Source organism: Aphelocoma coerulescens, unplaced genomic scaffold (genome assembly GCF_041296385.1).
Source record: "Aphelocoma coerulescens isolate FSJ_1873_10779 unplaced genomic scaffold, UR_Acoe_1.0 HiC_scaffold_123, whole genome shotgun sequence".
Taxonomy (NCBI): Eukaryota; Metazoa; Chordata; class Aves; order Passeriformes; family Corvidae; genus Aphelocoma; species Aphelocoma coerulescens.
In genome coordinates, this window is record NW_027183480.1 from 149,778 (window position 1) to 160,311 (window position 10,534).

Genomic DNA, 10,534 nt, shown 5'->3' on the forward strand with positions numbered 1-10,534 from the left:
AGCATGTAGGGTCCCGGGGGAAACTTTCAACTTTTCCCCTTTCAGCTTGTCAGTCCCTCCCCAGAGCCCCCAGAAAGGGGTTACTAGGAAAAAAGGGGTTTAAATTGAGGGAAAACACTTCCTTTTCCATAATTATCAGTGTTCAACTTGAGGGGGAATCTACTTCCCCAGCGATTCTAATAATATCAGTTGAAGGAAACCCCACGTTTTCTGTGCTGTTCGAGATATCAGTTGACAGGGAATCCCTACTTTCCAGTTTAAATTTAAGAGGAAAACCTTGATAATACTATTTTATAAGTTTGAATTAAGGTAACTGCCACACTTCCATCATCCTAAGGCTTAAATTGAGGGGGAAGCCCAATTGTCCCTCCTTTTTAAGGGTTTGAATTGAGGGGGAAAAATCCCTCTTTTTCCAGCATTTGAGAGATTTAAAGTAAGGCACACCCCTTGTTGGCGTTTTAGGAGCTCTCCTATTTTTTTTTTGTTTGTTTGTTTGGTTTTTTTTTTTTTTTTTTTTTTTTTGTTGTTGTTAAAGGAATCTTCTCCATTCGTGTTGCTAGGGGGACAAATTGCTAGGCATTTAAGACAAAGGACCTAGCCTCTGGGGGAGGGGTGCATCTGGCTACTCTTTTGTTTCACCTGGGTGTGTGGATGATCAGTTCCTGGAGTTGGGACGGAGAGGGAAGGTGTTTCGTCGGCTGCTTTTCCTTCTGCCAGAGAAGGCCCGGGATCCCAAGCCGGCCTTCCCTGCCCCGCTGGGAGCCGGGCCGTGGCTTCGACCCTTCGCTGCTCTGTAGCCCTGCACGCCCTGCCTGCCCAGGCCTCTGGGGGGTTCCCAGCGCAGCTCGGCAGTTTGGATACATCTCGTCAGCCACCCGGGATTTGTGGTCGTCCCTGCCGTTCCTGAGAGTCCGGCCGGACACCGCCGGGATCGGCTGCCCAGGGGTTTGTGAAAATTTTTTTGTTCCATTCCTTCCCAGGATCCCAGGGCACCGGTGCCGCGTGCTCCCCGAGCTCGCTCCGGAGCGCCCCCGGGTTCCCCCTGGTTCCGCGGGGGAACCATCGCACCTGCCCTGCTCACCGGGAGCCGGCTGCGAGCGGAACTGCACCCGAGGGGAAATAGCGTGACAGCCGAGAAGGCTGGGACTGGGTTTGTGATCGTTTGCTGTTACTGCCAGAGTTTTTGTTGTTTGTTTAGCTGGCTATACACATATAGGTATATAGTAGTAAAGAACTGTTATTCCTATTTCCCACATCTTTACCTGAAAGCCCTTTGATTTCAAAATTACAATAACTCCGAGGGAAGGGGGTTACATCTGCTATTCCAAGGGAGACTCCTGCCTTCCTTAACAGCCACCTGTTTTTCAAACCAAGACACCCCTCTTATTTCAATAGCTTAGAGGATTAAAGTAAAGGGGAGAAACCATTTATTTGCCATTATATTCATCTAAGTGGAGGCAAACACGCCCTGTTCCCTCATTTTAAGGGGGTCAATTGAAGGAAGATCCCCTTTTTTTGGTATTTTAAGGGCTTAAACCTGCATTTTAGGGCACTTCTACCCATGTCCCAGTATCAAATATCTTGTATAGGAGCAACCCTAGCACATATATAGCTCTAATACTACCCAGGAATCTATTATTTTTCTTATTTTTATTTATAATGCATATAGCCCTAATTAGAAACTCCTATGAAAGTGACACCATTCATATAACTACTATTGTTCTCCACCCTCCTTAGCCACATACACAGTGCTACTTGGCAATACTACTAAGGACCAATTAGGCAAATTAACAACAAGTTATCTCACTTATCTACCTATGCCACTAAAACATAAAGTTTTATTTCTTACCCAGTCCCTGCCCTTTTGCATAACAGAGTTGTAGCAAAAAAGAAGGTGTTATTTCTTTCCCCTAAAGAGCTTTCTTCTCTATTCAGTATTTAACTCACCTTGAATTTAAGTCAGAAGAACCAAGTAGCTACACTTCCTCTGAGAGCTTTTATACCTAGTGAGATTTGCCACCTCCCTTTTCCCAGGCATTGTGGGAATGAGAGGTGGACCCGGCCAGGGGTATATTAACTCCAGCCCTCAACAAAGCAACTTATTCCCTTTCTGGGTCTGCCTGGGGTAAGAGCTTTTATGTTATGTTAGTGAAGGGAATCTTTCAGGTTATTGCAGATTTTTTTCAGAAAATGCTTTTGGTAACTAAAGTAGTAGAAGCTTTGAAGACATTGTGAAGAAGATAACATTCAGCACAGGGAGTATTTAAGTTCACAATTTTGGGTTGGATGTTTAGGGGCAGCAAGGTGCTTTTGTAATTTCCATTTCTGTTCTTAGTTTTTTTTAATGACTGTTCCAGGTTCCTGAAATTCTAGATTGTGTCAAGTACAAAACGTTAAGTTCTTTTAGCAGATTCATCGTATCACAAAACAGACCTTACCCATAGCAAAGATGGTGTCTGAAATTCAGGCTTCTGATAGGTAAGTCAAGGATTGTGATTGGGACAGGGAATAAGAGCAGGGTACTGGGTTAGGAATTACTGTGAGGGGTTTTGAAGGCAGCACAGTGAGAAACAGTATCCATTTGGGTGGCCCCCTAAGGTTTTTCTACCAGCATAGCAGATGTGTTTATGTCTTTATGTGTTTTAAAGCATGTGAATGCATCCACTGCACTCACAGAAATGCTGGTTTGTCTCTTACTAATGCAGGGGTCCATCATGATCATGGCCCCAGTCTTTGATTTGGGACAAAGCTAGACACTTGAGGACCTGGGTGCACTTAAGAGATAGCAAGTAGCTGGATTGTTGGGGTTTGGCCCATGTGCTAAACTCATGCATTCATTTTGATTTTCTTTATTGTAGCAAGCTGAGAGGCTAATGTAGCAATCTTTCTCTGAAACGGCCGAGGTGGACTCATTTTGTGTGCAATGTGGAGTCATGTTGGGGGCCATGACCTGGAGATGGGGCAATAGCAAGGTAGCAGGTTGGAAATTCCCAGGAAATATTTAAAAATTAGCAGAGGGGAAAGGGATGTCCTCAAAGGGGCTTTTTGAGACAGCTAAAGGGAGCAGCTCTCCTTTTGACTGTAACTGTAGGGCATGCAGCGCAGAGCAGTTCTAGTCGATCTCGTGTTGTCTAGTGTGTCTTTGGGATCCTTTGGATCAGATATTTCTGCCTTTTTTCCTCATGGGCCTTATTGCAAGTGTCAGCCATCATCTCTAGATTCTTAACATTTGCATTTCTCAGCAAGACACCGGTACAGTTCGTTCTTTTACTGGCAGGTTCAGCCATGTCTTGGAATTGCATCTTGGAAACATTGAGTCAGAGGTCTCTTGAAGCCTTGCTCCTCGTTGTATTGCCATCCATTGTTTCTAGCTGTGAGTTGTAATGTTCTGGGGCTTGTAATATTGTAAGGATATAGGGAGCATTCTGAACATGGTATTGTCTCACAGCTGCCTATGTGGGTACACACCTTTCCATTTTGTTTTGCCCCTTTGTCTCTGGGAAGGTCTGTTGTTATTTGGCTTTTCAGGAGAGGTGTAAATGGTGGCTATATTCCAGCATTGTTCTTTTTCTTTATTTTTAGGAAGTAAAGCCAGTTATCAGCAGTGAAGGTCAAGTGGGCGAGGTGAGTGGCAACTGATGGACAGAATGAGTTGTTATGCCTTGGGTGCCAAGTTCTGGTGTGGCTCTAAGAGTCTGTTGTTGTTTGTGTATTTTAGTGGGCCACTTTTACTATGCTGAATCTCCTTGCCAGCTGGCCCACAGACCTGGCTTGCTGCCCCTGTGAGCCCTCCAGAAGTGTTACAGGACTCTGCAATGAAGCCTTTACCTTTTCCTTTAGAAGGTACCATCCGGGTAGCCTTCAGCAACGGCTGAGGAGTTGCGGTGAGTCGGGGAGGGAGGGAGGAGCAGCGAGGGTCCACTCAAGTTTCAGCAGTGCTGCATCACCTTGTCCCCTCTTAACCCAGGTATACCCTGTGACGGCGGCCTCGGAGCGCAGCCGAAGTGTGTGGCCCAAGGACCTGGGCCTTCTTAGGAGATGGAGAGTAGCACAATTGTCGGGTTTTGGTCGATGTGCCAATAAGTTCATGCACTGATGTTTGGTTCTCTTTACTGTAGCCGACTGAGAACAGCCTGGCAGCAGCATGAACTTCCCAGGTGGCGAGGCGGGAATCTTCTTTTGCGCTGGATGCAGATTTACATCCCCAGTTGTCCAAGAGATAAGTCGAGGGTTACGACCCACAGAGGGGATGAAAGGGGGGTGCTGGGTCAGGCTTGCTGGGAGGGATTTTTAAATCAGCTTTGGAGATGGGGATATCCAAGAAGGGGCCCCTTAGGCCACATAAAGGGACAGTCTTGCTTTTGGTCACAGTGCCGAGGTGTGCAGGGCAGAGCAGTCCCAGTGTGTGTGGTGTCTTTGGTGTGTTCTGTGGCTTTTGTCTTACCCCTTCGAGGGGCTTATAGGAAATGCTGGGCATCACCCTTAGCATCTCTGATCTCTGCATTTATTGGCCTGGTACCAACACTGTCCAGCCTTTGACTAGTGAGTTTGGACATGTATCAGAATTACATCTCTCTTTAGAGGTGTTCATTTGGGTGTCTTTTATGGTCTTGTTCTGAGCTGTATTAACCGCTGTGCACCACGATAATCCTTTATAGCAGCTTAGGGCTTGTAAGATGCGAAGATAGGTAGAGGATTCTGACTGTATGATTCTCGGGCATCCATCCTTGCAGTTTTGCGGTTCTTGGAATAAGTTGTTCTGTTAGCATCTTTTTGCTAGGGTTCTTCGAGCCTCGTTGGCTCACCATCAGTCTCACCTAGGTCATCTCATTCTGCATTCTTTCACTCCTTGCGGTTGTTCTTGTTGAGGGTTTTCTCTCCTCCTTGCATTCCCTTGTTTGTCATCTCCTGTGTAATGGGTGTATTTGGCCTGGGGCTGCTCTGCCCTGCCACATAGTCTGGTGTGTAGGTGTAATAGAACTAACTATACTGTTAATTTGTCCAGCCCACAGTTTTGCAGTTATCCCACACCTCCTGGTCAACAGCCTTATGCTTGTGATCAGTGGGAGAGTTGTGTGCTGCGGACTTGAAATTTGTGATGTAGGGTGTAGTTGGACTTCAAGATGGTATTTCTAGATTGATGCAAGATGTTTGGAGCTGTTAAGTTATGATGCAGCACTTTGACTTTTGTCATAAGTTTCTTTCAGATGCAGATGGATTAAATCTGTGGCAGAGCGCCCTGTACCAGGTGAGGGGATTCCCACAGGAAGATCAGTCACTGTTTGTCTTTGCAGGGTAAGTGGTGGCTATGTTCCAGCATTGTTCTTTGTCTGTTTTTAGGAAGTAATGCCAGATATCAGCATTCAAGGTCAATGGAGCAAGGTGAGCGGTGACCAGTGGACAGAACCTGTTGTTATTGCTCAGGTATCAATTTTTGGTGCAGTTCTAAGCATCCATTGTTGTTTGTGTATTTCAGGTGATCCACTCACAAGATGGCCTGACCCAGATGCTGGAGGCCAGGAGGGTGCAAGCTTAAGGTAGAGGGGTAGTGTACCTCAATTGGAGTGGGGAGGTTGTGGTTTCACAGTCTCTCAGCAGGCTTTTTTGCTTTGTTGCTTTGCAGGTGCTGCCGCTGCCCTAGGGGTGCCAAGGAGCAGAGGTGAGCAGGTGAGTCGGCATTTAGGCAGGGTGACTAATAGGCGAGCGGTGTGTGGCAGCGTGCTAAGCGTGTCCCTTTTTGTTTTGTAGGTGTTGTCCCGGCCACCTCCGGAGTTGGATGAAGATATGAGCTGAGCCCAGGGCAGTGGTGTGGAGTAGTCTGGGGATTGCTCTTCTCAAGGGTGATTAGTGACATTTTCTGTTTTGTTGTCTTAGGTACTGTGAGCAGGTGTGGAGCTGAAGTTTGGAAGCGGCAGGTAAGCAATGAGCCTCGGCAGTTAGGAGAGAGGGGAGCATTGTGGAAGGGGTCTCTTCTGGCATGTGTTGTCACAGTCTGAATTTTCTCGTTTTCCATCTTCTGCAGCCGCCGAAGTGGACTGCAAAGAACGTATCGATATCCATGGTGCTGATGCACTCTTTTCTGTTCAGGATGGGGTTTTTTCACTTGTCTTCAGCGAGCTAAGTGTTGGGACCAGTGGTTGGGATAAGGGAAAAACCTTGGGAATCGCAGGAGGCAATTTGAAGTTAGCTGAGGAGAGGGGTGTAGTGGGATGGGCCCATTGGAACGAAAGGGAGAGGGTTTCTCCTCAGCATCACCTATGTGTTTGCTGGTCAGCAGTTCCAGCCCATCTCTGCGTTCTCCTAAGTTTTGCATCATTGATCTTCTTTGAGTCTCCATGTCGTCGTGGATCTTTTCGCCTTCGGAGCTTGCCTTTGGGTCTGGCGCAATTGCCACGCTCTGTTTTACCTGCTCATCGGCGTAGCCACCCTGGAGCGCTTCCGAGCATAGCATGTGTGCATCTCAGCCATTTGTCAGTCACATTTTGCGGTGTCACTTTGGCCTTTGCCGGCAGAGTTGTTCTCTATTGGATCCCTTTATCACCTGGCAGTCATGGCCTTGGTCTCTAGGCCTTCCAACCTTCTCAGGCATCGTCTTAACAGCTTTGGCACTAACTTCTCATAAGGAGTTATCTTTCACTGTCAAATGCTGCTGCCATAGAGTCTTCTTTCCTTTGGCATCATCGGCCTCTGGCTCATGTTGTACTAGGAATCTTGGATCTGTCACTTGAACCTGCTGGGCAGTTTCAGCTTGTGTCTGTGTTAGGTAGTTTGTGTTGATGTTGTGTCTGTTGTCTTCTGTGTCACAGGGCTTTCTTATGTCTCAATGCTTTATCAGCATTGTTCTGAGCCATATTGGCAGCGGGGGTCTCTGAGAGAAGAGTGCGTGTGTGGAATGCTTCTAACCTTGTGTGGGTGTGAGTTTTGCCTTTCAGGCTTTTCAGCTACTTTTTAACTTAGAGTAAAAACAACCCAGCTCTGCTGTCTGGGGTTTTTTTCCCTCCCAGCTGGGTTTTTTTATCTGGGCCCCGGCCGCTCTGTGAGGTGACGTTCATCGCCAGGGGTTGGGTGCTGACCGTGCCGGGGCTGGGCATTTGTCAGGCGCGATGATTTTGGGGCTCCCGGGAACCGCCTTCCCATGGGGTGCTCTCGAGACGAGAGCGAGGGTGGGTTTGTGTGGAAGCTGAAGGAGGTGGGTGGTGGGTGAGTGTTTTGTTCTCTGTCTGCTGCTGTTGTTTTGGGTTTCCTGGACCAATAAGATGTCATACATTTTCCAGAAATAGAACAATTGTTAGGTTGTACTGTGATGGGGTTGGCTTGTGTTGCTCTGTGTTCGTGTTTGCCGCTGCACTTGCACGTATTGCTCTGGATGTCACTTGGACTTTGACCAGTGTGCAGATGGATTGGATTTGTGCTTGTGCACATTGTTGTTTCCACTTGCTTTGCTGAAGTGTAACTAAAAAACCCTTATTCAATAAAGTTGAAGAAACCCTAATAAAGATACCCCCCCACCCCCCTTTTGGTTGCTCTCTTCCTTTGGTGTGCTTTAGTAATTTTTTGCCCTATTTCTTGCTTTGCTACTCTCCTTTGCTTTACTTTTCAGTCTATTCCTCACTTGACTTTTTACTCTTTCTCTTTTTCTCACTGTTTAACTCTTTCTGGATGTCTCTGTCACTCTAGTTCTCAGTTGCTCTTTTTCTCTTCAACACTAATTCTCTTTTAAACACAATTTCTTTTTCTCTCAAACCCTATTCTTCTCTTTCTCTATTCCTTTTTCTCTCTATTTGCCTGCCTCTCTGCCTGCCTCTCTGCCTGCCTCTCACTTTCAAACTACCTTTCTCACCTTCCTTCCTTTGTTCATTTTTACCTTTCTACCTTAGTTTGTTTCTGTAGCAGCTTGGAAAAAAACAGAGACCATTCTTTCTTCAGGCACAATCTGCCCCAGGCTTTGTGTTGCTATTTTGGGCAAGTTTGAAGAGAGTTTTGGGAATGGGCACAGGGCAAGACCAAACAGATCCATGCCCACACACTTGTCAGGGCAGACTTTCTGCCCCTTTTAGGCCACTGACTCAAACATGAAAGCTCCCAGCTTTCTGGGAGGTGAAGGAAAAGCATTCCCACCTGCTGCTTCTAGCTGGAGTCATGGCCTGGTCTGCATCTTTCCCAAGAGAGCAGAAGGCCCTTCTCGAAGTGAAGATCAATGGAACAAGTTGCTCTTCTCCACAGGGCTCTCCTTAAGGCTGGAATGGCTGCTGCCAGCCTCTGCACTTTCTGCCTCTCCAACTTTCTACCTTTGTTCATTTCTACCTTTCTGACTTTCTACCTTTGTTTGTTTCTAACTTGCTAGATTTGTCCCTTTCTGCCTCTGTTTGCTTCTAACTTTGAAACTTTCTACCTTTGTTTTTCTCCCCATTTCTACCTTTCTGCCTTTGTTTGTTTCTAACACTCTACATTTCTAACTTTGTGCCTTTCTAAATGTATTTTTTGCTTTCTAACTTTTACCTTTCTAACCTTGTTTCTAACCTTCTTAGAGTGGAGGCTCCTCTGGCCTCAGGCCCAGAGGGAAGCCAAAGCCTTAGGTTTGAATTGAAACCTTTGGACAAGCTGGCATCCATGAAGCCACAGCAAAGTGCAATAGAACTACGGATTTTTAACTTTTAGTAGAAATAGATGCCAAGTGCCTTAGTCATGAAAAAGCTGTAGCAGAGATCTTCAACACAGCTCTTGCTTCAGCAGTGTTACCTTTTCACAGAATTCTTTACTTTAGACAAAATCTAGATTGAATGGCACTGTTGCCATTTTTTAGATGGAGTGTTCACATAAACACTAAGAGCTGATAGAAACTGTAGATGCAAATCTGTGTAACACAGATGTAACACTTGTGTGAGGCTTACGACTGTTGGAATTAGACCAGGATGGCTTAAGAACAAGAAAACTAGTATTGTGTGTTAATCTTACTGGTCAATTAACAAATATAATCCACGCTTCTGTAAGAAAAAATATAGTGTATGGAGCATATAGAAGAAGCTGTTTTTGCCTGCTGCTGCTGCTTGGCTTTATCATGTAACCCCATTCAAGCTCTGCCTTGAAGACAGCTGTGAGACTGTGAAATCAAGAACTTAGCAGAACAGCAGCCTCCTCTGCTCTTTCACCCTGGTCTGAGAAGGAAGGGTACCCTGTCAAAAGCTCAACACTTGCCTTTTTGACTTTGTTTCTAAATTTCTACCTAACTTTGTTTCTAATTTTTTTTGTTTCTACCTTTGTTTTTAACTTCCAACCTTTCTACCTTTAGAAATTTGTTCGTTTCTTGTATTTTTCCTCTTTGTTTGTTTCTAAATTTCTGCCGTTGTAACAAATTTTTTTACTGTTTAAATTTCATTTGTTTTTAACTTTTTACCATTCCTCCCAGGGAGGGATGTGTGCAGAATACCAAAACCTGTTAAGGTCTTCATTTTTACATCTATAGGCAAATGCTACTAATTTAGATGTAGATTCATTTTGAAATAAGCCAGCCCTCTCTCTCTACTCTGTTGCATGTAGGAATATAAGAAGCTGGGACTAGAGATGAGCAAGTTTTGAGAATAACGAGCCGGCGTTTTTCTGTAGGAAGGGAAGAAGCGAGTGCCTGGCGCCAGGAGCCGAGAGGCTCGGGCTGCAGGAGCTGCAGAGCGCCCTGAGCCGGCTTTTGCCTCTGCTCTGTCCGTGCCCCGCAGCGCGGCCCGGCCCCGGGCTGAGCTGGGCGGCGCTGCTGCCGCCTGGTGGCGAGAGCGCGGCACTGCCGGCCCCGGCACGGCGCCCCGGCGCTGCTGCCGCCCGGGGCCGGGGGAGCCGAGAGGGCGGCGGCCTCGGTGGCTGCCGAGCGTGGCAAGGGCAAGGAGCGAGCGGGGCCGCGTCTGGCAGCGGAGGGGAGGGGCGAAGGACGGTTCGGAGCGCCAAGGGACACGGGCGTGCATGAGCGGGGCCAGAGCGCTGCAAAGGAGCGGGCGCCGTGCGGGGCGGTGACCGCGACGAATGACAGCGCGGGGGGCGGCCCGGCGGGGCCGGTTTTGCCGGGCAGCAGAGGCGCGGTCACAGTGCAACCCGGGGCGGGGAGCACCGGGCGAGCACGGTCGGAATAGAGCCGCCCGCGTGCCGCTCTCAAGGGGGCGGCTCGGAAAGGAAGGCGCAGTTCGGCGCTTTCGGGACGGCGTAAGTGGCGTTTTTATTCCAACCTGCCAGGACCTTGCAGAGGGTGGGTGACACTTCCGCCACACTCAAGATGGCGGACGCAATAGGCCCCTGGGAGAGGTGTCCCCACCGATGCCTGCCGCCGGTCGCGGGGCCGTCGCCCGCCTCCGGCGCCGCTGACCCCACCAGCCGTGTCCTCGCACCGGGGACCACCGCGGAAAATCGCGGGGAAAGCGCGGGGCCGCCGTCGGAGTCCGGGCCGGATTCAGGCAGCTGAATAGACAGAAGCCCTTGTGAGGGGGGGGGGGGCCTTGTGCGTACCACACTAAAGATGGCGGCTCGACCGGAAGTGGCTTCTGCCAGCACCCAA

The 10,534-nt window shown here is 48.0% G+C and overlaps 1 protein-coding gene across 1 annotated transcript in view; it reads right to left on the reverse strand.

Moving 5' to 3' along the window:
* The window catches only part of LOC138100655 (synaptojanin-1-like), a 55,096-nt gene extending 53,137 nt beyond the window's left edge, over positions 1 to 1,959 (reverse strand). Inside the window, exon 1 of the mRNA XM_068998535.1 lies at positions 1,948 to 1,959. The gene's annotated coding sequence lies outside the window, so the exon portion shown is untranslated. The remainder of the gene's footprint in view (positions 1 to 1,947) is intronic.
* Positions 1,960 to 10,534: the final 8,575 nt, after the last annotated feature.